The sequence below is a fragment of the Chrysoperla carnea genome, chromosome 3 (assembly GCF_905475395.1).
Source record: "Chrysoperla carnea chromosome 3, inChrCarn1.1, whole genome shotgun sequence".
Lineage (NCBI taxonomy): Eukaryota > Metazoa > Arthropoda > Insecta > Neuroptera > Chrysopidae > Chrysoperla > Chrysoperla carnea.
Genome location: NC_058339.1, coordinates 34831371 through 34856098, shown reverse-complemented (window position 1 = coordinate 34856098; position 24728 = coordinate 34831371). Strand labels below are relative to the sequence as shown.

At 27.6% G+C, this 24728-nt stretch overlaps 1 protein-coding gene and 2 non-coding genes across 7 annotated transcripts in view; all 3 read right to left on the bottom strand.

The window, feature by feature from the left end:
* Positions 1 to 24728, bottom strand: part of LOC123294813 (TOX high mobility group box family member 3-like) — a 399305-nt gene that overhangs the window by 113811 nt on the left and 260766 nt on the right. The window lies entirely within an intron of this gene.
* On the bottom strand, positions 24285 to 24391 carry LOC123297042. The gene has a single exon (XR_006535227.1). It is a non-coding gene; the product is annotated as a U6 spliceosomal RNA (small nuclear RNA).
* Positions 24589 to 24695, bottom strand: LOC123297041. The gene has a single exon (XR_006535226.1). It is a non-coding gene; the product is annotated as a U6 spliceosomal RNA (small nuclear RNA).

Genomic DNA, 24728 nt, shown 5'->3' with positions numbered 1-24728 from the left:
TAATTCAAGTTTTTTTTCTAAAACATCAATCTTTCGGTATAAGGTATTTGTTTAAGAAATAAGTGATAGAAAAATAGAGTTGTTCATAAATAAGAGCTGACTGACCAACCCTGTTCTTACGTTGAACTGACTGATTATCATAACTGTTATCTACATGCAATATACAAGTTGTATAGCAATTTTTAGCTTTAATAAATTCGTTTAAATACCACGGAAATCATAAATGAATCTGATGTATTTATTGTTCATAAATAAGAGCTGACTGACCAGCCCTGTTCTAACACCTAACTGACTGACAATCATAACTGTTATTTATATACAATCTGTATAACAATTTTCAGCTTTAGTAAATTCATTTAAGTACCACGTAAAACTGCACCAGGATAGCATGTATCTGACCCCTGTTCTATCGTTCGCTTGACTGGCCGCAGTATGTGTGTTGTCACAACTACTATAAAAAATCCTCAAATAATCAGCTTTAGTAAATTCAACGAATTTTTTTTTGACCTGGCTCTTCCATTAATAATGTTGAATTAAAAAAATGAGCAAACTTTATTTTGAAAGTATTAAACCGCTTCACTTTTACATAATTCAAAATATCAAATTTCACCCTAATTAATAATAAAATTCATCCCCTTAACTTTATGTAAGAAACTAACCTCAAATTTAACCTTAACATTTTTACGTATAAAAATAGGCCGGCGATAAAAAAATTATTATTAAAAAAAAAATGACGTGTGTGGTCTTTTGATTCAATACAAGAAAACTAATAATAAATTTAAACATTTGTTTACTTACATATAAACCATAAAAATGAATCGGAATTTGGGATATTGAAATCTCGAATAAAACAATAACTGTATATATAATAATATTATGACGTTTGTTTTATTGACCAGGTGAAACAGTCAATTATATTTTTATTTTTTCATTATTGGTTGTAGGTATTGTTTGAAAGACTCACCTGTAACAAAAATAAAAATAAAATTTTAATAATTTAAAATTCATATGAAAACAAAATAAATATATTCAATATTGAAAGCAGATGATTGCAATCAATAAAATTTAATTTCTTATATATTTCTATTTTTATCAATTTAACGTAATAAATTATTTCAGGATGTCAAATTGGGAATTGGTTATTTATTCAGTTATATGGAATATGCCCTTCGGGCTCTAGTATTCCGTATTAAATTTGGATTTAATTTCTTGAAGAAGACAGTAGAATATTGCTGTCTTTTGGAATGAGTCATTATATATGGAAACAAAATTTGATACTAGCAGGCAAGCAACGTAGATAATGATTATCATGTGCATTCATTCTCAAGTAATGCGGACATAACTTTTTTTTTTCACAAAGTTGGCTATTGTTTGTAGTAACGTTCACCAAAATAACTACTTATTGGTAGATATTTTATTATGCCGTATATCAACTTTAAAAATAAAGCTTGAAAAGACGCACTGTGATGTTCTTCGGATGAAGCTACGTGTTTTACCACCGGTAGAGACCCACAATAAATATAATAAATTTTTCAATTATTTTCTCTTTTGTTATAGGCCACTTTTAGCCGAAAAGTACCTAAAGGTTTTTTCGAATAAATTTTTTTCAAGTTACCTTAAATATTTTTCACGCAACATTAATGTTTTTGGAGATAATCCTCTGTACCTCTACAGTTTTATAGAGCGATCAATCCTTTCGAAATTTAAGGGGCAATTTTAAGTGAAGCATTTTGGTTGCACTTTCTACCAATCATTACTATTTCCCAGGACTTCGATGTATCGCATAGTGGATATATGCTCGTATATGGTTTAACCTATGTATATTTTTATGTAAGACTATCAAAATAAATTGTTTTTATTCAATCAAGAGAATATAAAACTATTAGATAAAAACTAAAAAGGAAATTCGTCTGAAATTCAATTAAATTTTTCATACGAGCAGCAACAAATATAAAATTGCATATAAAAAGTAAATTTTTTACAATAAACAATATAATTTGTACAAAACGGTTTATTACCATTTCAAAAAATACGCACATACATATTTTATTAAAAGAAAAAAAAAACGATGCAAAGAAAATAAAAGTATAATTTTTTTTCTGATATAACACGAATAAAAGACGCATTTCTTTTTTTTTGAAATCTTTGATTAAAAGAAAAAAACAAACGTACCAAATAATGCCTATTTTATAGAATGTACAGAGTGATTTTATAAATTAATCAGATGTATGTGAAATTGACTAAAATAGAATATATCTCTAGTACTTACGTAGTCAACTCAGTATATTAAAAAGTTTAAGTTAACCCTCTAAAACAAAGGAAACATATGCAATTCTATGATTACGTTTTTCTCGGGTCCTGTGAAAAACTATTGACCATTTGTATTTCAAACAAATTATCCAATAACATAACCTTACTAAGTGTATTTGCTTACATGCTGCAAGTTGCGTTCAAAATTTCAAAAAAATGTAATGGACAGTACTTTGAAATGTGAAAATGTCAGATGAAAGCATGATCGATATGTATCTTTTCGAGTCAGAAACGATCAAATAGCGGTCAAAACTTTTCTGCCAAAGATTGAATTTTAGATTTTCATTTTTTATACTTTCAAAGAAAGTACTCAATCCCTATATATTATAAATGTGAAAGTAAGCATGTTTGTTTGTTTGTTTGTTTGTTACGCTTTCACGCTAAAACTAGCGAATGGTTTTTAATGAAATTGTACAGCAATATAGCTGGTATATTAGAATAACACATGAACTAAAATTTATAAAGATATATTTAAAAAAAAAAATAAATAAATTTAATATAAGTTGACAATTACCATTTTTTAAATTTTTACAGAAATCTTTAATTTATGGTTCAAAAAGGTGATTATAAATTAAAGAATTCTGTAAAAATTTAAAATAGTAAATGTCAAACAAATCATGGCCAACTTTTCTTGTATACTCAATGAATTATGACTATTTTACATTTAACAAAATTGGAAATTTTGTATATCAAGAGAGGGTGTATGCTATAGAAGCGGGCGAGTATCAATCTAGTTATATATGTTTTTCAAGGTTTTAAAATAGTTTCGATTTTTGAAGGAATCCGTATAAATTATACAAAATTACTCTGTACAGTAAGTCTATTTATTCGTTTTTATTCGTAATATAAAATTTATAACGAAAATTTTTATCTATAAATGTGTGTGTGTATATAGCTAAAAGCAAAAAGTCGTAAAAAAAATAACATTCATAAACTGTAATGTTATCTAATTGAAAAACTTCCTCGTTTAAAGACTATAAATTCACATCATAAATTCCTTTATTTATTTTTTGTTGTTCTCTCACTCCCCTTTCTCTCTCTTTCTGTGTTCGTCTTCGGGCTCTGAAGTAATGTGATATATTAACGCATTCACATTAAATAAAGAAGAAAAAATTTTATTATCATACAACACACTCACAGACAAATGGGAAAAATTCTTCTTCGTCATATATAACCTTATTGTCATCTTATGATGTCACTAATGGTTTATGATGAATTCGTCATATCAACTTTTATTTCAAAAAATATTGACGGTGTTCATTTTTTCAAGTTTTTTTTCTTTCAAAATGAGCACTCATATTAAAATTGTATTTCCGTTTAGCTAAGTAACAAACTGATTCTTCAAACTTGAACATTTCCACAGTAATAGTCTCATTTACTTTACTAACAAATAAAATAAGTAACTTATAAACAAATTTTGACTGACTTGAAATTTTGACAGCACATGAATTACCGATGTTAAAAAATGAACCCGGTATTAGGAAACTCATTTTGCCATACGACAATCTGTGGCTTAACTTAAACTACGATAACAGCTTAAACTGCGTTGTAAATGTTGAATAAATGAACGGATAGTAAGAAACCACAGTAATTTAGAATAATACTATTCAAAAGTGTGAATGAGCTGTCAAATAAATACATCCTACTCTTTTAATGGTCTACTCATTCCATAAATTACTGTTGATTTAAGCATGCTTATTGCTGCCCTGATTTTTTATTTTGTTTTTTTTTTTGACTTCAATGTAAAAAAATCCTTTCTTAATTGCACTAGCAAACACAGTAAACGTAAATTGAATGACACAGTAAATCGAGAGCGACAACAATATTAACATGCATTCGTACGCGCAGGTAGATTACGGCTTACAAAACAGGCGGGGAGCGAGTTTGAGGTTGATTACACCAAAAAACAACTTTCAATGCAAATCAAAAGACTTGAGGTTTCTGACTTATGTCCGAAAATTTGGTATTCGTACCGTGCGTGTGGTAACGATACACTACTTTAATTATAGAATTGTATGGATGCAAATATAATTGTACGGATTGCATTTATGACTTACATTGAAATTTTAATATTATTGTCTCACAAATTTAAATCAATAATTATGATAATATACATTTTAAAAATAATATCTGATTTGTTATTTTTACAATTTTTAAAGCATTAAGTTTAATTAATTATTGTTTTGCAATAATTTTAATTTGACTTTTTCATGACTCATTTTGCAAATGAGTCATAACAGCCTCCTTTATCGCCAAAATTTTTCACTGGAAGGCTGGCATCGATTTTATTGTCCCTACCATGACTACGCACACAACGAATAAACTCCACTGCGCGATGCCTGAAATTGATTTATGTATTATTGAACCATCCCGTATATATAATTATATTATGTACATAACTAAACAGCTAATAAGTACACCCCTTGTGTAATGTAATTAATTCACTAAAGTTCGTTACTAAATTTTATAATATAGTAAATAATATAATATTGGATAAATTAATAGATAGAAACTATTAACAAACATTATTTATAATTTAAATAAAATAAACTATTTGTTTGTATTTCAAGTAGATTATACACATAACATATAAACATGTATTGAATCTATTTAATACGTGAGTAGTCTATGGAATTGGTTTTGGTTGTTTACAAAATATAGATTAGCTCAACTACTATCAGCTATTCGTTGTGTGCGTAGTCATGGTAGGGATAATAAAATCGATGCCAGCGCTTTAAGTGAAAAATTTTGGAGATAAAGTGGGCTGTTATGACTAATTTGCAATTCTTTACATGTTAATGATATAGAAACTGTCAAATTAAAATGATTGAAAAACACTAATTAATTAAACTTAATGCATTAAAAATTGTGAAAATAAGAAATCAAATTGTACAAATATTATTTTTCAAATGTTAATTATCGTAATTATTTATTTAAATTTGTGAAACAAGAATATTAAATTTTAAATGTAAGTTTTCAATGCAATCCACACAATTATATATGCATCCATTAATTCTATAATTAAAGTAGTGTATCGTTGTCATGGAAACGAAATTCACGCTCGGAGCGAATAGGTTGTATTTAAATTAAAATTTATTATTTGATATCCTTGGAGTCAGTGGTTAGTAATATTGATTAAAATTTGATTACAAGAAATTTTTATTTAGTTCGTTAAAGATCCAAATTTTTTTTGTACTTGCAATTCTTATACTTTTCGCTTGGTAGTAACAAGTATTAACTATTCAAGTGTTAAGTATATTTATGCCATTATTTTCTGTTTTGAACAGTTTGCAAATCCAAAATTTAATAAACATTTAACAGTAAAAATTTGTATATTCGTTTCATTACAATTTCTAATTTCAATAATAGAAACAATATAAATATTATCGAAACAATATATATATATAAACAATATAAGATAATAAATGAGAACCCTAGGATATTTCGAAATAAATTTCGATTTTTTCCACAATTTCCTAGACCAGTTTTTTGTATTTTATAAATAAGTATTTCAACTACCAAGTAGTCATCATCAGTATGAATTAGCTAATCGTAATTACTCGTATTATGTATGTCATTCTTTGGTAATTAGGTGGCGGACTGCGTCAAATTAGCAACCAATAGTTTTTACCTTCAGTGTTTGATAGGAAACTTTCTAGCTTATGAGTAAAAATTGTGCGTGTAAAAGTGTTAATTTTTAGATTATATGAATTTTGAGAAAAAATTCTCGCGTAGCCATAATATATTAGCTATTTAAACTTCGATGTCCTTTTTTTCTTCGATGATTCTTTTTTTCGATGTCTATTTATATTTGTTCACTTTTTTGTTATTAAAAACCTTTTATCAATAAGCGTCTGCTTAGGTTATTTCGATTCGAAAACTTTCGAATAAAGAGCGATATTTTATAGAAATAAAATTTTAAGAACGAAAAAAGTAAAATAATTACCTACCGACAAAATGAATTTTTTTAAAGTAAATAACGTTATTAAACAATACTTTTAAAAATTTCGAATTAATACAAAAATTTTTGCCCTAACAAAAGTACAACATTTGGTGGAAACGCAGGGAAATACCATGTTTTAAATTACGAGCATCAGACACATGTTTTTTTATTCTTTAGCTCTTCTAAGTCTTTCAGAGATTCGTTATCAGAGCATCAAATATCTAAAAAAAATTATCTTCAAATGGTTAATGATATTTTAATCAAACAACAAATCAGCCGGACAGATTGTCAGATAGTAAGTTGATTCAACTATTTGTCAATCTTGTGTATTTACGATTCAAATATTGTATCGTATAATATTTATAAATCGGAATAAAATAATAAATTAATTTTATTACAATAAGAAAAAGGCAAATTTCAAACTTTGATTTTAAATTGGTATCTCAGAACTAGAAGATTTGATTTACTATATGGACTAAGGAGTTGCTTATGAAAAAATAGAAAAATTTCTATTTTTATGTATAAAAATAATAATTAACCTTCAGACAACTTATATGAAGACTTAGTTCTTAAAAAAAAAGTTTTTTTAGTAATTATTTTTTAAGAAACTATTATTTTATTTAAGATTTAAGTTTGAAATGAACACAGCACAGACATTTGAAACAGAACATGAATAAATTATATATCGTATGTTGTGTACTTTTCATGTATATATTATTAAACATGTTTCTAGAGTCCAATCAATTTATACAACATACTAAATAAATATTTACTAAAATAAACAGCAATTAACTGAAATATACCTAATATAGAAGGTATATGTATATTTATATGGATAAATCCACTCCCATTTACATATGAAACGCGCCTTGTTTTTAACGCTATGGTATGGGAAAATTTGTGGATATCAGATTGTAGTATGGTCCATATATGATTGTAGGTATTACAATTACAAACATGGTAAGTATATTAATAAAATTTTTCGAAAATATCATTTCTTAATTTTGTTTATAAATATATTTCAAGATTCTTTATTTGATATTTACATAAGAATGTTTTTAATTTACATTTATGAAAAACAGATTTAAAATGTAAAAAAAAAGCGCGAGGTACACTCGGTTGGCACAGCGCTATCTTCGCTATGCATTATGTATTTTAATACGCTTTTATTAGCCTCACACGTATGTTAGTATGTTAGTATGTAACGGAAACTTTGTTCATGATTTTGTTCCCCTTCAAAACGTCGGATCAACTCGAAATTTGACATATTTATCAAGGAATGACAATACAAAAATTTACTTGCGCTCCCACCATATTTATACAGAAATTTGATATATAAATAATAGTTTAAAAAACTGAAAAACACGCTTTTTAACTAGCTGAACTAAAAGGTAGAAAATAATTTCTATAAATTCAAAAAAAATCATTTTATCGTAAAAAAGCATGGGGTGCTTTTTTAGATATTTTAAAATGACTTTACCTTTACCAATATCTGCCTATAAAATATTTACAATAATTGAAATTTAGCACCACACGCTTTTTTACGATAAACAGATTCTTTGAATTTTAAAGAAATTATTTTAGTTGAACGTAGTTTTTAGATCCAGTAAACTTTTAATTACTCCGCCAGTATTAAAATTGATGAATTTTGAGCTTTTAAATAACGAGTTTCTTACTTGCATCTTTCTCAACAGAAAACTAAATGTTGTCGGGCTATTGAAGGATTTTGCATTCACAAATTTGAAACTTGTTAAATAATCAGATGATTGTGATAAATTAAAAAATTTTTAAGACTCCGAACGAACTCGCATTCTCTTAAAATGTGACACTGAAGTCAATTATTATTATTGAGTAATACAAACATAATTATAATTTGAAAATGTAACAGGAAATTTAAATCTCCTATGACGTAATAAACCTGTAATACCTAATACTAAAGTATAATATGTAATTCTCAATAGTAAAATTATGTATATATTGACGACTAATATGAATTTGGTAATTCTGTGTATTGTCTAGTCAATAAAAGTACTTTTAACACTCTAGTCCGAATTATTTTTGTTTTTGGTAGATATTTTTTTCCTTAATTGACGATAAAATTTAAATTTTAACAATAGGAGATAAATCTGATTTCAAATTGGTCATATTAACTATAAAAATGTAAAACTAGACATGATACCATGACAAATTTTTATATGTGGCGATACCCACGTATGACGTCACTAGTGGGCATCTTCGTCTTTGTTTAATTCGGAAATTAAAACATTCATACCTTTCATACTAGTAAAGATTTTTAAAAATCAACATCACTTTTCATCTGAAGTGATAAAAAAAATCTAGTCGGATCCCCTATTACACAAAGCTCTTGTCTGAATACTTGGACTCTGTTCTCTTGATTGCCGCTGGCTTATGATAAAATCCCTACAAAACTAGGAATACGATAAAAAATACGATACTATGATCAGTATTATACGGAAAATAATTATAATTAAAATGTCTTAATTTTTGAATATGGTACTATTAGAGTGAGTCAAATGTTTCAAATTCTAAATTACTGAAATAAAAACAAATTGTAATGACTAGAAACTACAACAGATTAACCAATTTCATTCGTTACTTTTAACGCAGGCTTATGTGAATCAGAGTGAGATATAGTCATTGTATCATAATAATAATCATTATCAATAGTTTCATGATTTGTTATGAAAATTGATAATCGAATATTAAATCTAATTGAAACACACCAATCAAAATCATATTGGAACTTTATTACTATATATATAGATATAGGTACATATTAACAACTATACTAGAGCTAAACGTGTTTTAGATCTGTGTGAAGTTACATACACAGTTGATGCCAATTGCGTTTTACTATCTGATATGGTCTAGTCTTCAACATAATGCATTGTTTATAACGAGTGTGTCATACAATGAGGAACATTAAAACGACGAACTGTAAGATCCTAACTGAATCCCCTTATAAACACATACATGAATATATCGACTATAACGAAATATCGACCATAGTGACCAATATTCATTAGAAATATAAGCAAATGTATCGGATATAACAATTAACGCTTTTACTAAATTGTCCGATTATTTAAATAAATAAATAACTTCAAAAGTTGGCATATTTAACATTGTTCTTATGGGACAACGGTGGACGGATGATCTATTTTCATAGATTTCTTCAAAACTACCGGGTGGAAAAACTTATTTAAATTAAACTTAAAAGCTTAATAAATTATTGAAAAAAAAAACCCATTGCGCCCGACTAATTAAGGATGTAAGAGCACGGTATTGGGGACACAAATTTAAAAAATATATATATTCCATTTTGATGGTGAATTATATAAAAACTTGACAACATAAGACGAAAGTTAAGTATACAATTTTTCGATACCTGGAGTAATTTTCAAAATATCGAAAATTGAATATTTTTTAAAATTATTTAGCTTTCCATATTTCAAAAACCAAGGCAGATATCAAAAAGTTCTTCTAATTTTTCGTCTACATTCATGACGTTATAACAAAATGAATCATCAAAGTTGTAAATAAGGTACAAATAATTTCAACCACAAGTCTATAGTTGTCTTTTCGCTCGTACTACCTTTAAATATACGAGAATAGCATATAAATTTAATCTGATCTCCTAGATAGGTAAATGGTCTCTAAATTTCTTAACTAAATTTGAATTTTTTTGTGGTACCACATTTTAGCCAAATTTTTTATCTAGAATTTAATTCCAGAAATATTTGTATTATGTAAATGTGATCATTACTGAACAACCTATATATTGAGAAATGAAAATTAATTGAAAATTTTGTATGTATATACATTATTAGCTTAGATAGGTACATAGTTCACTAATGGACATTAGGAAATCAAATCCATTTCCTTGATACAATTGCTAGTCGAAAATTTGGATCAAATTATTTGTTAGTTGTTATGTTATTGGAGAGTTATTCAAATTATTAATGTTCATTTTAAGTTATCTATTATAAACGATAATTATAATTAGAATCGATATAATGTAAATTATATTTATATAAAACCATGTTAAGAACGTCCTGCATGCTTCAAAATAACAATTGTTCGAAAAATGAAAATATGTATGTGAAATTTCGATAGACTAAGATAAAATACTTCGTATCGAATTGAAGTACACGTCATCCGGCTTGAACATATGAAGGGCAGATAAAGGATCTAGTCTCCTGAGTCTCGCGATTTAACTTACAATATCAAAAGAATGATTCTGGGTGCCATTCTCTTTTTACTGGACTCTTTTTTGACTAAGTTCATCCTTAGTATTTTATTTCGTTTAATATTTGAAGTGAAGTTAAATTGTGCCTCATGAGAAATTCAGTATAAATATCGGAACTGGGTGTTTATCGGAACAAGGTATATTTCACGTTCGAGTTTTCTTTCTTTGAGTGCATACTTCTATTTCCAATTACCTTCTAAGGCACTGCCAAGTCGCAGTAGTCTTATAAACCAAGTTTAATATCTACATTGTCAAAGCAGTTCGAAAGTTAAAAAAAAAACTTCAAAGTTAAAAGGTTTGTTCAAACATACCATTTTGTAGAATTACTCAAATCTTGAAGTAAAACAAACAGATCCTTCAGTATTTAGTAAAAGTGACTATAATTAATTTTCTAAGAATACGTGTTTAAGTATACGAATGTTTAAATTTTAATTATTAGTTGAGCGTTAAACAAATTTGCCAAATAAAATTTTTCAAAATCATTATATTTTCACATTCATTATTTCTGTAATAAAAAACTGACTAAAATAAATATTTTTCGAACATGAAGTGAGTCTATAAACTAAAGTAAATCTCTGTTATTTGTATGAATAAATTGAATTTTCACGCACCAACAACATTTGAGAAACGGATTAAACTATCTGCTACATACTAAAATACTATACGAGTACAAACACCCCCACAAAAAGTTTTCAGACACACACATATATCTATCTATTATCTATGTTTGCTGATGTCTCAGTATAAAATATTGTACATAAACATTATATCTACACTGTGTGTAGCCGAAATGAAATATATAATTGATTCAAAATAAATATTTACACTTTATTATTTTATAGTATTACATGTGATGGTTCAAAAAAATTAGACTGCGAAGTTATTCTGATTTTTTTTAAAACCTCTATGCATGGTCAACTTTTCTATTAGAAACGACTATCAACGCACAGAGGAGTATTTATATCAAATTTCGGGTCAAAAGTAAGAAAACTCGTCTCTTTTGTTTTGAATTTAAAGTTTTTTTTAGTGTTGTTAGACTAACCATTCCATCACGTTTTGTAAGGCGCAATTTATCTACTCTTATACAGATGCATGTTGTTATTGTTGCCGTTCTCGATTTACCGTGTCATTCAATTTACATTTACTGTGTTTGTTAGTGCAATTAAGTGAAGAATTATATTGAATACTAGCAGATACACTGCCCGCTTTGCTGAGCAATTTCTCCTTTAGACTAATACGTTATAGTCCTCACTTATCCACACTTTTGTTCACAATTTTATGGATTTTAATTTTTTGAAAAATATGTTTTGCCCATGATACTCGCCGACATTGTAACTTTCCAATCCATTGTAAGTCCAATCATTAAATTAACCCGATTTTTATACTTTTTGGATCAAAATTACCCCATCCACCGAGTTTCATCAAATTCCAAAACAAAAATTTTTTCCCAATTTTCTCGATTTTTTCCCTTAAAAAAAATTGCAAAAAATCGAAAAATTTTTTTTAGCTCCAATTTCAATAAAACTCAGTATATAAGGTAATTTTGACCCAAAAAGTACAAAAATCGGGTGCATTTAACGACTGGTCTAATAGTTTTTGAGATACGGACAAAAACCGATCCAAATATTGCGATATCTCAGAAACTCTGCGTCCAATCATTAAACTAACCCGATTTTTATAGTTTTTGGAACAAAATTACCGCTTTTAGATGCCAGGCGCAGTTATGAGAAAAGCAACATCAATAATCTAGCAGTCTTGAAGTAAACTTTATCAAAACATAAAAACCTTGGAAAATACAAAACATTTCTAAACTAGCTACCACTTTTTAGAATGTTTGTAATTTATTTTATCGGAGATTTAAAAAAAAAAAACAATTGAATTGATCAATGACTATACTTGTACATAGAGGGCATGTGAATGTTTCACACCATACTTTTTTTATTGTTATTTGAATAAATTGACACAAAATATATTATAATGTTGTTTTTTATCATTAGTCATTATAATTTTATACACCAGTTGTTTAATATGTGTAGATAAATTTAATTTGGTATTATTTTATAATGATATACGCGCGGTGGTGGTACGAGTGAAATAATTTTTAAACAAATGAATATCAAAAAACTTTTATTATGCGTATATAAACAAAATAAACTTTTTTAGGATTTTATTTAAATAAAATAATTATAATATGTATATCTACATATAAAATATAGTCACACATTATTTCGTTCGTAAAGTTACATGTAAAAATATATTATTCCATAATCAGAAATGAAATTCAAATATAAATAATGATCGATATTTACAAGAAATTTACGATAATATTGATGTTACAGAACAGCACAAGTATTATTTATTGAGCTTTGGCTAGATGTTAGTGCTTTAAGTTAACGAAAAATAAATTAAAAATAAATAATGTACTTGAAAGATGGGTTTAAAAGTAAAGACTAGTAAAGACCACCGTGTTATAGCCTTCACCTCTCTTGTTCTCAGTTATCATCTGTCTATAACACTCGAAATAGTGACAGGAATTATTTTACACAGGTAAAATATATGTACAGTTTTAATTTTTTTTATTAAATGTAAAATAGTCATAATTCATAGAGTATATCAGAATAGATGGCCATGAATTGTATTTTTACCATTTTTGCGTTTGCCATTTTTACAAAAATCTTTAATTTATGCTAGAAATGATGCTCATAGATGGCAGCAGTAAAATTTTAGACTAAAGTTAATTTATTAATTTTTTCTTTTAAATATATCTTTATAAATTATAGCTCATGTGCTAGCAATATTATTGTAGGGTTTTAGTCAAATTCATTGAGTAGTTTTTGCGTGAAGCGTTATAAACAAACAAATAAACAAACAACCTTACTTTCACAATTACAATATATATAGGAGAGGCATAAATTCACTTGAGATTGTAGCATGAGCTAAGAATTTCAGTTTAAATACTTGATTGTTACGAATTTAAAAAACTGTTTGTGTTCACTTTTATCACTTACCTAAAGAAAAACTTTCCAAAATTTTTAAGAAAAATAGTTCATTACGAATCAGTTGGAATTTTACAAATAATTTGAATTAAATCTCTAAACATGTGCTTGTTTTTTGTTATACTTGCATATAAAAAAACCTCTGATAATAGATAAATGAATAATGTAAATATTATATAATTGAAAAATTAAAAAGTAAATATTAAAAATAATTCAATGGATATCAATTATTAGATAAATATATAAAACATATGTCATAATTAATGTGATTGATTTAAAAATATTTATCTTTTAGTAAACAAATCTGATGGGAAACACTCATAGGATTTCCATATGTGATGTTATAATTGTATAATACAAAATTTTATTAAAAACTAGCTGTTAAACCCGCTTCGCTGGGTTGTTTTTGCACATTTAAATATCAAAATTGTTAAATGAAAGACTTTTTTTTTAATTCTCTCTGTGTGTACGGAACAGTAAGATTTTTTTGGCCGATCCCAATATTATGTCTACACTCTCTGTGTGTACGGAAAAGTAAGGGAAAGATCGATAGAAACCCATGGAACATTCCAGAATATTCGAGAAAGTTCTAGAAAATTCGATAGAAATCCATAGAACATTCCAGAATGTTCGAGAAAATTCTAGAAAATTCGATAGAAATCCATAGAACATTCCAGAATGTTCGAGAAAATTCTAGAAAATTAGACAGAAACCCATGGAACATTCCAGATTGTTCGAGAAAATTTGATAAAATTCAATAAAAATCCATAAAACATTCGAGAATATTCGAGAAGGTTCTAGAAAATTCGATAGAAATCCATAGAACATTCCAGAATGTTCGAGAAAATTCTAGAAAATTCGATAGAAATCCATGGAACATTCCAGAATTTTCGAGAAAAATCGAAAGACATTTGCGCCAGTAGCGCCATCTAGTGAAAATTGTACTATTGACAGTGGCGCCATCTATTGAAAATTATTAGAACTATTTTTTTAAATCTATTTTCTATGAATTCCTAGATCATTTTTAATTCCACCCCACCAAACTCCCTTATTCACAATGCACCCCCACCAAACTCCCTTATTCACAATGGGAGCCTAAGGGCTACCCAATGACATAATCCCCTACCGAAGGTCAATGGTTAGTTTTAGGGAAAATCGGGGACATACAAACAAACACTCTCTTTTTATATATATAGATTACAAAATTGATCAATCAAAATTCAAGTAAAAAGTATGCTCAACCCTGATTAGTACAGTTTCATTTTACGATCACATGTATTTTTACGACCCTTAATTCTATATTTCACCAGTTCGAACTTGTCGACTAGACTAATAATTAAAAACTTTTTATTCGAATACACCAGCAGCCACAGGAAGGGTTAAATTAAGGTGTGTCCACATGAGGTAGTACCAGATGGCAAAGCATTTGAATAAATTGGTGGTTTACATCTTTAATATCGCTTCACCGTCTATAACTAGTACAATCAAGGCACGGGTAATATAAATATTTAATATTAAATTATATCAATAATAATAATAATAATAATAATAAATATTCATTTAATAAAATAATAAAAATTATTGAATAATAAAAATGATATTTAAATGAGTTTGATCTAATTGATGAGCGCGATCAGTTTTACATACACTTGCATACAGAAACACTGTATTCGGAGCACACAGTACCTACACAAGTACACATATGTATAAAACTATTTACTCTTTACGTTTTGTACTTTAAACTCATTAAAATAATTCATTTAAACAACCTAAACACAAACAGGAAACACCAATCAAATGACACATAGACACTTGTATAACATAACGAATTCAGACGTGGTGTATTATGTGGTAGAAATAAGAGTTTGTACACCAGATTCACTTTTATCTGAAGGTATATTCAGAGTTGTATAAATATAAAAAACGGTTTTATTTTATATCAAATATTTGTGTGAATGTAGAGCTTAAGTTTTCCGACAACATTAAGCAAGGGCGATATTGAAAGAGCTGCACTTTATAAGTTTAGGGCTTGGAAACTTTTTAACTGCCCCGTCCGCTAAAAGCTGCTGAACACTACCTTTTTTCAGACTCTAAAAAGAACATAATCAACTCTCCAACACTGGTGACTATTGTCAGATACTCACAAAGGTAGATTATTCGTAGATCGAAGTTTTGAGAATTTCTAATTTCAATGTGTCGGGCTACGGATGCATATCTTTATTGAGTATCGAACAAAGGTTGGCAGTGTCGCAGAGACAATTATCTTCTTAAAAGTCTATGAAAGAAGGTAGAAATTTATTAATTGTAAACTGGCGGGGCAACTAAAAGTTTGTCAAGCTCAGAACAGAAAAGGGACAGCTGTTGCTAGACTACCTAAGGAATAAATCCACACAAATTTTGACTTGTTGCACATAAGTCAAAAAAATGGCCGATTGTTTTATTACCTATGAAATTACATTTACAGATACAATTTTTAGATGTAATTTTTTTTCTCGATACTTCCACTCTATTGATATTTTAGGGCAAACTTCACGGCCAGATAAAGTGTGTTACAATGGGACTCCAAAAAGGAAGCAAGATCCAATGGCAACAAGTGTTTCAAAACCGAAAAGATTCGAATAGTGAAAATTAAAACAAAATTTATAGATCAAGGGAATATTAGACTAAAGAGTTTATACTTATCCACCGTAAAGTCTATTTTAAAAGTGACTTCATTCGTGTCTTTAAAGCTTACATTTCAATATGTATCAGCTTTTGAAAAATTGTATGAAATAAGGGAAAATCAATGTGATTAATCGGAGACGGGAGAGCTTGTAAGTAAATTTAATTTTTTACGAAAAAAACCAACAGGTTTTCGCAATTTTCAGCATTTTTTCAAAATCCGTTATTTGCCAGACAGTTTTATAAAAGCTGAAATAAATTCAATATGAACAATAAAGCATAAAAGTCTTAATTAAAACCATTACCTGTTAAAATAAAACACATGTAAAGAACGAAAATAATTTAATAAAACACAAGATCCAAAAAAAATAAAATAAAACTCTCAATTGTTAGTCTACACTTGTTTTTGTACTTTATTAATTATTAGACCCTCAAAATAAAAAAATAAAAATAAAAATTGTTCATTAAGTTAATTTTATCGTTCGTTTACAAAAATAAAAAACAAAGTTGATTTATTCGTAACATGACATGTGTTTGGGAAGAGATGAAAAAAAAAAGGTGTACCAACCAACAAAGAAACCAAAAAAAAGAAATAAAAAAGATCGACTCAAGTTGATTAATTCCCTTTTGTTCTATTTTATTTTTATATTTTAAAATGCCAGAGAGTGTACTGGGATGAAGACAGGTAAAAATAATGGTTGATCACCGTAATTGGCTCAGTTGGGGTCGTTTATATCTCCTTTTTATCTAACATTTGTGTTGTATGTTGTGTCTTGGTTATATATATTAGACTAGGTGATATGGACACTATTTCGAAATAAAAAAGATTTTTTGACTGAAATCAGTTCAAGTGATAATCTTGATTAATTTTTTATCATATATGATCGATTTATCTTGAGAACAATTTGTTTTAAACAATGTAGTTTATTGAGAAAATCAATTTTCTATGCGACAACGACAGTATTAAAATAGAACTACGATAACAAGCTTTAAATGGGTTTCAGCAAACATTGAATAAATAGATGGATATTAAGAAACCATAGTAATTTGCAACACAACTGTTCAAATGTATGAATAAGATGTATTGTCGTTCATATCCCACTCGTTTAATGGTCTAGTTATACCATAGACCACTGGTGCTTTTTTTCAGATTTAAACCTGGACAGTTCTATAAATAGCGTGACCCCATCGGCGATTTTCCTATTAGTGAAAAAACATTGGCTTTCAGCCTGTTTTCGATAATTTTGTCCAAAAGAGATATAATGAGTGAAAGAAAATTTGAAATTAAAAAAATTTTCAATAAAATTGTCCATTTTGCATTACTTCAAAGAAAAAACTTGATATGTTATTATGGACTGACATGAAACGTTTCTTCGTATTCCTGGCAAAAAAATTTACGATACCTTTCTAGGCATGTTACTCTTTTATTATATTTTGATTGATTGAGTAGTATTTTGTGTAAACTTTTAAAAATTCAAAAATTGAGTAAAAGCAAAAAGTCTTTTTGAAATTTAATAAAATTGTGTATTGAAAAAGAAATAGATTTATGGTACTTCCGTACAACTGTCTTCTATTCGTTGTGTGCGTAGTCATGGTAGGGACAATAAAATCGATGTCAACGCTTCCAGTGAAAAATTTTGGCGACCAAGAAGGCTGTTATGACTAATTTGTAATTCTTTACATGTTAATGTTATAGAAAATGTCAAATTAAAATTATTGAAAAACACTAATTAATTAAACTTAATGCATTAAAAATTGTGAAAATAAGAAATCAAATTGCACAAATATTATTTTTCAAATGTAAATTATCATAATTATTTATTTAAATTTGTGAGACAATAATATTAAATTTTCAATGTAGGTCATAAATGCAATCCATACAATTATATATGTGCATCCATACAATTCTATAATTAAAGTAGTGTATCGTTACCATGGAAACGCCTCCAATAAAACTCACGCACGGTGCGAATAGTATAAAAAAACAGGAAATTGATGCTTTTTTAAATTAACAAAAGTAAGTATATCAACTTTACGAAAGTCGTAGAAAATACCTTGCTTAAAACAGGTGAAACTTTTTCCGATTCCGAAAAAATGTTACCTTTTTATTTGTTTAAAACAATATTATTTAAGGCTATACCATCTGGTAACATTTGAACTCACTTCGGATGGACAGTATCCATATCATCCAGTTTATGTTCTCCAATTCTTTCTTACACTATTAATATTGTTAAAAGAGAAGAAATAAAAATAAAGAAGAATTTTAAACAACAGATTTCAATGTCTGACATTTAATTATAAAAATATTTATTTGTCATTATTTTTATTTAAAAGAGACTTGTTTTGTTTTTTTTTGTTTTTGTTTTTAATTAATTTATTATTTTTCCATTTTAATTATTATTATTTCTCTGAAATATTTCTCCTTTCATTAATATTTGACACTTTTTGTGTGCGTGAAATTGATAAGAAAATACTAATAATCATGATAAAAATAATTACTTATGTCAGAGAATAAAATAGGGATCAATGTAGGGCGGAAAGTCATAAAAGCGATTTTATTATAATGCATTTATTTTTATGTCCATTTTTCTGAATCCAATTTATACCATTCTACCCTACGTTTTTTTTTTGATAACTTTGATTAAAGCTTGTTTTTATTGCGTTCTATATATGGCAAAGCTCTCGAAAATCGTTAAAATGGCAAAAAAGGATAGTGATTATTTGAAATTGTGCTTCCAAAATATACTTGTGCCCAAAAAATAAGGTGACATTGTATTTATTTAGAAAATTCTTTATTTATTCTTCCAAATCAATTCCATCCCCTTCAAAGTAATCCCCTCCCGATGCAATGCATTAATGCCAACGGATTTTCCAATCTTCGAAACACTGGTTGTAGTCATTTTCCGAGATTGACATCAGTTCCGTCTTCGCTGCGGCTTGAATCTCCTCTGTCGTATCAAAACGGTGTCCCCGGAGCGGTCTTTTGAGCTTACTGAACAGCCAGAAGTTGCACGGCGCCAGATCAGGTGAATACGGTGGATGCGGAACGATATGGGTTGAGTTTTTGAAATGATCACGAATTATGAGTGCAGTATGGGATGGTGCATTATCATGGTGTAAAAACCATGAATTGTCTTTCACAATTCCGGCCTTTTTAGGTGGGTAGCGTTACGCAAATGACGCATAACGTTCAAATAATATTCGTTGTTGATAGTGAGATCGGGCGGAAGGCATTCATAATGCACAACAAACGCGCGCAGTTTAAAATAAAAATGCCACTTTATTTTTTGGACACAGTATGTATACTCACTGTCAGAAAAAATGCCACAGTTAAAACATTCTAAGCGTACTCAGAAGAAATAATATTATACTAAATTTCTAAATTCCGCAACAAAGTGGAATCTGATATTTCACTTGATATTTCGCCACTGTGATAGTATCGAAAAACATAGAAAAAATTTTTAACCATCCTGTTCATTTGCTTCTGCTCGCTGTTAAACGAAATTATTAACTTGTTTTAATAGGCTTCTACCTATTTGTCTAAACTATGATGCATTTCTAGTTTCTGGGTTGCATTATTATCGGTTTTATAAAATTTAAGCAAAAATTACCACGTTTTGATAAACATTTTTTCCCCAGATTTGTAGAAATAATATGCAAGATTTATCCTGGCGCATGGAAATAAACAATATATTGAAAATTTTCTAAAAATTACTTTTATTTTTGCGATTGGAATTATTAGAACGAGAGCATATCAAAAATACTGACAAAGATTGTTTTTTGTTTGTATAATTTAAGTTTGATTAAGATCAACTTGTTCATTTCAATTTTCTTCGGTTAAAGTCGAAGATATATCGTACTTTTAAATAGTTTAAAATTAAAGAAATCGTCGTGGTTAATTTCAATCTCCTAACAACAATGGCGCTGACACCTTGACTATGATAAATATGATATATTTGTTAATAAAAAAATATATCAGGTATATAAGCTAAATAAATAATAATGGTACACGAAAAAAAGAACAGCTGCACTTTTTTTTTCATCTTAACATGAAGGTGTTATTTAACACTCTAGTGCTAAATAAAAAATACCTTCTTCAGGTTGATCGACTTTGCGTTATCGTTTTATATTTTTTTATATCTCAAAGATACGTAATTGTTAATATTTTTTAAAAAAATTTGATGATGGAGATGTCAGGTGGTATGAATTGTTAAAAAAAAATATAATGATTTTTTTTGTAAGATGTCATTGGGTTTTGCCCACGGATTTTTTTTTGAAAATTTAGAATCAAATTGTTTTGGGGTACAAATAGCTATTTGTACCTTGTTTATTATAGTTCTGTAGGACCCTAGGGTCCTACAGAACTGTAAAAAACAGATCTATCCATGTAGTCATTTTAGTTGATAATAAAAAATATTAAATAAAATTTATGGTTCCTTAGATATTTTTTTGAAATTTTTATAATTTTTGTTGTTGTTGTTGTTGAGACTTTTCCCAGAACAACAAAATGAATATATATTATCTTATCTTTAAGAAAAACTCACTCTTGTTAAATTATTTTTTGTTGAGTACATATAAGTCGTAAAATTTCCTTTATACATTTTGACCGAAAAATTAGCGAAATTCAAATTTTCAATTTTTATTTTAATTATTTAAAATAAACATTTCAAAACACATATGAGCTCTATATTTTAATGCAATTTTTAGAAAATGTTTTTAAAACTTTTAGCCGAATCGAAAAACCTCACAAAATTCAAAATAAAGTAGGTCTACAATAATTGTAAACTGAATGAGATTTTATACTTTCCAAGTTTTATATTTATTAGGTAGACGTTGTTATAGATTTCCAGAAAAATTAAAATTAAAAAAAAAATTTTTAACTATTGAGTTATACCGAAAATGAAATCAGGAATCTAGTTTAGATATGAAAAAGGACCTTTCTAAAAAGTAAATATATGCTTTTATAGCGTATGTGGATAACATTTTAGGGAGAAAACAAGCAATAAATTTTCGTTTTTAACTTCAAGCGAATAGTTCTAGATGAAATTAATTCTTAGACACAAACAATTTCTAAATAATGTACATCCAACCGCAATTTTATTAGATTTTCAATTAAACCTTTAGAAATGATTAACAATACACTAAATGAAAAACTTGAGAGCGCAGGCCGTAGATATTGTTAGTTGAATAGCACGCTTGTATAAAGTGAAGTCATTGTTGAATTCAAAGCGAAGGACTTTGTTTGAAATAGTATTTGATTAAATGTGTTATATGTAGTTTATGTTGATTCCAAAAATTTATTTAATAAAAATAAGAAAACTTTACACACGTCTTCTTGACATACAATCATGAAGTTTTGAAACAAACTAAAAAAATGTCAATTAAATTATTTACTAAATTTTATTTCTTTGGCGGTATATTTACTAATATAGACTTTTTTCCTTACTTTTCTGCAAGGTATTTCACATAAAATTTTATCTCTATATGCCATAAGCTAAAAGTTAATTTTTCAATTTTCATTTATGGCAGTACTCAGTAATATCAGACGGAAGAGAAACGAGCAGGAAACTTTCCACAATTTGCATAATCTTATCTACACCTCCAGCATGCATTTTCCAAATTTAAAAATACTCACATCTATCCGTACAAGTAAAAACAAGATCACAAATCCAATTAACAATAATTTTTCACAAAACACATAACACCCAAAAAAAATTTTTTTAGTTTATTTCACTTCGAAAAATCGCAGTTTTTCACGAATAATCACTTTTTGGTAATTTTTAACAAACACACTTAACAGATAATAATAATAATAATTAAAAAACAATTAAAACATTATTTAAATAAATACCCTGTATACAAATCGAAGAAAATTTATAACAAGTTCACAAAGTTTTGTTAATATTCGGTGCCTAAAGTAGCAGCTAGTAGACCGATGATCATTTAAATTGTTGAAGAATAAAATATATAAATAACACTGTCTAACCTAACTTCATGAAGGTAAAGATTTAACTGTGATGATGTTGCTTTGTCAAAAACCAGACTGGGTAGTTAACTAACAACCCTTCGTAATAAAATATAAACACACACACATACATACATACACAGATATTTACAACCCTCCTAAAAGAATGGAAATCGATTTTAGTTTGGATGTGCATATAAAATATTTTTCAATTAAATCTAATCATAATTTTAATAAATTATTCTATATATCATCCAATCCACTCTTTTATACGCAAAAAAAAAATTGGGGAGAATTTAAGGGATGAATATGGCTTGTATGAGGGGAATATTTATTTATTTTATACATTTTTAATCTTTTATCATCCGGATGCGAATTTTTTTTAAAAATATTCGACAAGTGTTGTTTTAAACTGTGTGTTTCAATTGGATCAATAAACTCTTTTTGGGTGCGCACATGGTAATTTGAGACCTTCAATGTTAAAGGGTTAATGCAATTGAATTAAGGGTTATTAATATTAGGGGTCAGTCTGGTCAAAAGATTTTGTTTCGTTGGTATTATAGTTAGATAAAAATTGCATTGATTTAAAATAAATTCGATGCTGTATTTTAATAATAAATTTATGGAAATTTGATTTTAAATCAGAGATCTTTGAAGATCAGATAAAATCTGTATTTTTCTGAGCATGATACTTTTTTAAAAAGTAGTTCCTAAAGAGAAATCGAATAAAATTTTACCAAGAGAAAAACTGGATTGAAGTAAGCGAGTTTTTGATTGGCTGTTGATGTAATTAAAGCAAGTTAATATTTCATGAGTCAACGATCTGAACACTTAAATCAAAGAAAATTAGCACATGACTGCTTAAAAATTTTCTTGAACCCAGAAAATATTTACCATGCTAAGAACATATTTTCTTACAACTAGTACTTTTTTTTTCACTGTGATAAACAAATGACAGTAAATTCAATTTTATTATAACGTCTGTTTGTCTGTATTTGAAATTCATTTATTCGCACCGTGTGTGAGTTTTTTTGGAGGCGTTTCCATGGTAACGATACACTACTTTAATTATAGAATTGTATGGATGCATATATAATTGTATGGATTGCATTTATGACTTACATTGAAAATTTAATATTATTGTCTCACAAATTTAAATAAATAATTATGATAATTTACATTTGAAAAATAATATTTGTGCAATTTGATTTCTTATTTTCACAATTTTTAATGCATTAAGTTTAATTAATTACTGTTTTTCAATAATTTTAATTTGACATTTGCTATAACATTAACATGTAAAGAATTGCAAATTAGTCATAACAGCCTCCTTTATCGTCAAAATTTTTCACTGGAAGCGTTGGAATCGATTTTATTGTCCCTACCATGACTACGCATACAACGAATAACGACTGAGTAAATATAAAGTACAATTAATTATTTAGTACATGCAAATAAATGGTTCATGCATTTTTATCTACAGACCATAAACTGATCAATATTTGAATACATAAATATTATATATAATTAAAAAAGAAATTAAAAACAAATATTGCAGGCAAGTAAATTGTAATAACAAATAATAATTCCTATGTGTATTTTATTTTTTTAATGCTAAAAAAATAATGGTAGCAACTTTTGAAAAAACAAAAATGGATTAAAAATATACATTTTTTATATTGTGTATATTTTTTTATATTAGATTATATAAACATGTCGTACATATGTTTATTTATATGAACATGAATTTTAAAAAATATTTGAAATAATAGAAGATTTGGAGGAAGCTTTATTATATCTATAAATTTTTACGGCATGTGTTTTTTGGGTTAAAAACTTCTGAATTTCTAGTGAATACTGATAGCCTATCAAGGATTTGAGATAAAATATTATCACAGCTAAAAGTCGATAGTTGATAGTAAAATCGATTGGAAATTGAAATACACACCAGGATAAACAAAACTTTATTATCTCAATACAGAACTTTTATTTATTTAGCAGTTATCTCTATTTGCAAAAAATATATTTTGACCAGAAAAAGAACAGAAATTTTTAGGAAAAAATCTTGGATAGCTCTTCCGACCAAAAAAATTGGATAGCTTTGAGAAAAATAAATTCATTTCAAGAATAACATTTGCAAAAAATGTGGAACGCTTCACGATTTTGCGTGTCATCCTTGCGCAGGGGCCATGCTAATCTTCTCTGTATCGTTCCAATTTTAGTATATGTACTGCCGAAGCAAGTACATTTACACTGTGTAAAAATTTAGTATATATACTTATCGCAACAAGAACATGTCACTAACGAGAGTTCATACAATTTGTGTTATTTTGAAGTGCGAAAGATATTGAATCAAAAAGAGATAAAATATAAATATAATTTCCGACCATAAAACTTGGGTAGCTATGAGAAAAATAAATTCTTTTCAAAAATAACATTTGCAAAAAATGTGGAACGCTTCACGATTTTGCGTGTCATCCTTGCGCAGGGGCCATGCTAATCTTCTCTGTATCGTTCCAATTTTAGTATATGTACTGCCGAAGCAAGTACATTTACATTGTGTAAAAATTTAGTATATATACT